Here is a 4,364-nt window from a genome sequence, read left to right on the forward strand (position 1 = left end):
AGCCTAGTCTACAGAGTGAGTTCCAGGACAGCCAGGGCTACACAGAGAAACCCTGTCTCGAAAAAACACACACAAAAAAAAAATCATAAAAAGAAGATGGCAAAGCAGGCATCCAAGGGCCCACTGAAGGGCATCCTGGGCTACACTGAAGACCAGGTTGTCTCCTGAAACTTTAGCAGTGGCACCTACTCTTCCACCTTTGATGCTGGGGCTGCCATTGTTTTCAATGACAACTTTGTAAAGCTCATTCATTTCCTGGTATGATAATGAATATGGCTATAGCAATAGGGTGGTGGAACTCATGGCACTGAGCATATCCCTCATAGCTTCCATCCCAGACCCCCAGAATAACATGAGTGTCCTTGCAACCCCTACTATCTTGAACACCATTAACAAAGTTCACTGCATGCCCCCACAAAAAATAATATTCATGCACTTTGCAGTCAGATGTTGTATGGGAACATGATGGAAGTGTGTTCTCAACTCTTACCAGATTTTATCAAATAAAAAGAGAACTTGTAAACTTATGGGAATTGGTCCTAGAAGAATTTTGTTGTCAACCAAAAAAGAAAGCCATTTTCAAGCTATTTCAAGAGTAAGCTTTGGAATTGTTTTATGTTAAAACTATTACAAATGGCTAATAGTACTGATAAAATATGTTTTAACTGCATGGGTGATCAAGGAAGTGCAAAGCAACCATAAGGTATTGGAAATTAATTTTGAGGAAGAAACACAAAGAAAAATTAAAGATGTTTGGGAAAGAATACTGGGATTGCATGAGAGAGAGTCTCAGTGTCCTTGGCCTTGTGAACAGGGAATTTTCCGCCATGCTATTGATGTGGTTTTTGGTGGAGGATGAGCAGAGCAAGGTGATGGTGAGGACTGTATCCCTAAGAAAAGATGCTATATCCTAGCTTTGTATTTTTACATCCAGGAAAATTTATTTAGGAAATGATGCAAAAGGAACTGTAATTACAGAGTTAGTCAGCTAACTAACTAGAGACAGGGAATTGTGAAGCTGACCTCCAACTCCTGGGTTCAAGAAATCCTCCTGCCTCAGCCTCCCAAAGAGTTGGGGTTTCAGGCATGGAATATTACTGTACCTCAGAATATAATCATCATCATAATCATCATCATCATCTTATTATTATTATTATTATTATTATTATTATTATTATTATTGAGGATTTTCCCTGTCCAATCACATTAGGGCAGTGGGAAGCTTGCAATTGGATAGGAGAAGGGAGGTGGAGCAAGGAGTTGAGGAGACAGAGAGAGAGGTCTCAGGAGGAGAGGGATAACCAGAATGGAGGCTCAGTGTGTTATCAAAAGTTTAGAATAATTGTGTTAAAACTTTATCATTATCATTTGGCTCTGAAATTATTGTATTGGCATCTTGTAAACTGTGTTATTATTGATACATAAATCTGATTGGCTAATTAAACATTAAGAGTCTTGATTCTCACAGGTAAAATTAGTTGTTGAGATGGCTAACCAGGGGTGCGTGGGGCATTGCATTTTCATGAGAGGAACTCAGGGGCCCGTCAGACCAATGGCCTGGGAGGAGCCATGTGGCCTCAAAGGGCTGGTGAGTTAGCAGGCCAAGAGATCAATTGAGTGAGATCACCTGGCCCAGGGGGTAGCTCTAGAGAGTTGTTGGCAGTGGCAGGAGCACGGGAGCATGACCTGGCCCCACTGAGACTTGGCAGGGTCAGTTTTTTATATTTCCTGCAACATTATTACTTTTTTAAAATTGAGACCAGGTTTCTCTGTGTCATGGCTGTCCTGAAACTCACTCTGTAGACCAGGCTGGTTTTGAACTCACAGAAAGATTCATCCACCTGCTTCTGCCTCTCAAATGTTGGGAATAAATGTGTGTGTCACCACACCTGGCTCATCATTATTATTTTAAAAAAATATATATATATATATACATCTTTCAATAGAAGAAAGGTTAAATATTTTAAATTGATATTTAAAAGTAGATATGATGGTAATATTCCACAAAAAATAATGATATGGGAAAACATGGAAGACATAAAGATACATTTGATGCAGAACAAAACAAAGGTCAGAGGCTTCATCTTAAGTAACACATATACATAAATGTGATAGAAATAAAACCAGGTAGACAGACAATTAGGTGGTAATGATGGCTAATTTTAAATGGTGAAGTCATAGGGATTTTCTTAGGTTTTTATACATAACATTCATAATAAATAACCATTCATAGTTCTACTGTTTAACTTCAGTATAAATTCTCCTCACTGAATATATGGATTTTTTTTCTATTTTCTGTACGCAAGTCTTCAAAATTGTTGTTGTTTACATTAATTTTATTTATTTATTTATTTATTTTTGATTTTTCGAGACATGGTTTCTCTGTGTAGCCCTGGCTGTCCTGGAACTCACTCTGTAGACCAGGCTGGCCTCGAACTCAGAAATCCACCTGCCTCTGCCTCCCAAGTGCTGGGATTAAAGGCATGTGCCACCACTGCCTGGCCCATTAATTAATTTATTTAGGAGTAGTTGGGAGATGTGGCAATCAGAGGTCAATAAGGAGGAGGTGGATCTCCCATTCCTCCATATGGGTCTCAAGAATTGAACTGAGGCCACAGGCAGCAAACACCTTTATTTGCTGAGCAACCTGTCACCCCACCCCATTCTACCCCATTATTTTAAAATAGAACAAAAATTAAGTTACATTTAGGCAATGAAAGCACAGGTGAAATCTTTTGATGTCATCTTTGGTATGAATAAGACACAGGGGCTCTGGGGAGATGTTTCCATTGTTAAGGTGCCTGCTGTGCAAGCATGGGGACCTGTGTTTGGATCTTCCAAGCCTAAGTGTGAAGCCTAGCATGGTGGTACAACACGCCCGATACTGGTACAAGAACTGAGGGTGGAGATAGGTGGATTCCCAAATGCCTAACTTCCCAGCCAGCCAAGTCTAATCAACAAGCTTCAGGTTCACTAAGAGATCCTATCTCGAAAACATGGGTGCAATTAAAGAAAGACACCTGATGCCAACCTTTGACCTCTGACTTCCTCTTGCATTCATCCATGCATGTGTACTCACCCTAGCATGTATATACCATACACAATATAACAATGCAATGCATACAGAAGAAGAGGAGAAGAAAGAGGAAGAGATAGGGAGAAGGAGGAGGAGGTGGGGGGAGGAGAAGGAGAAGGAGGAAGAGGAGGAGGAGAAGGAGGAGGAGGAGGAGGAGGAGGAGAAGGAGAAGGAGGAAGAGGAGGAGGAAGAGGAGAAGAAGGAGAAGAAGAAGAAGAAGAAGAAGAAGAAGAAGAAGAAGAAGAAGAAGAAGAAGAAGAAGAAGAAGAAGAGGAAGAAGAGGAAGAAGAAGAAAGTAGTAGAAGTATAGATTACCTCCATTTAAAAAAGTTCTCAATGTTCTAGATGCCAAACTGGCCTGTTAATCTTCTGGGTAAAATGTGTCAGTGGCAGGCTCTCTGGTACTGATGGCCAGATATTTACCTTTACCAAATTATTGACCAAACTGACTTAACAGAGAGCTTTAAGGTAGGCCAAATCTTAAAAGTAGTGAGTTGAGGGATAAGCAACAGCAGTCGTTTGAGTACACGTCAACATGGAATGTGTAAAACTCTGAATTAAATTTGCCAGCAAGCCTCCTTGCTAGGAAGTAAGGAAGGCCATGAAGTGAATTTGTAACCCTTCATGGAGTTACCTGGATATTACTTACACACTGGAGATAAAGGAAGAACAGAGCCCCTCCCCAATTTTATATTCCATTCCTCTGGGTTTTTTTGCTGAAGATATTCTGCCCTAATGTCAGGCTTACTACAAATGAATGAATGAATGAATGAATCCTAACCTTTTCTGACATTAAGTAAGTTTTGAATCTTTTCAAGGCAAGCAGTTTAACTTGAGTACTAGGAAAGAAATTATATTGGTTATTTTAAGAACGATGAGTGCTTTCTTTCCTTTCCTTTTTTCTATTTCTTTTCATTAAGTCTTAGTTCTCTAACGTTTGGAAAACCAGCTTTTTCAGAGTTTCATTGCATCCCGAGGCCACAGTGCTCAATGAATTCAACATGTCCCCGTGGGCATTCCATCTTCCGGGAGTCCTCATCCCACAGCTGGCTTCGTGCAAATGTAAAGCACCAAGTTGCTCAAGGCGTCCCTTAAAAGCCAACTAAGTGGCAATTCCAGTCTCTGTTCAAACAGAGGAGTATATGGCAAATATCAATGTTGTGATGTGAAGGATGTATGGGACCCTGAAGAAAACAGCACACACACACACACACACACACACACACACACACACACACACACACGCGAGGACCCCTGTGCTTCCTTCTCTAGGACTAAGATTTCCTGA

This window comes from Mastomys coucha, unplaced genomic scaffold, assembly GCF_008632895.1.
Source record: "Mastomys coucha isolate ucsf_1 unplaced genomic scaffold, UCSF_Mcou_1 pScaffold4, whole genome shotgun sequence".
Lineage (NCBI taxonomy): Eukaryota > Metazoa > Chordata > Mammalia > Rodentia > Muridae > Mastomys > Mastomys coucha.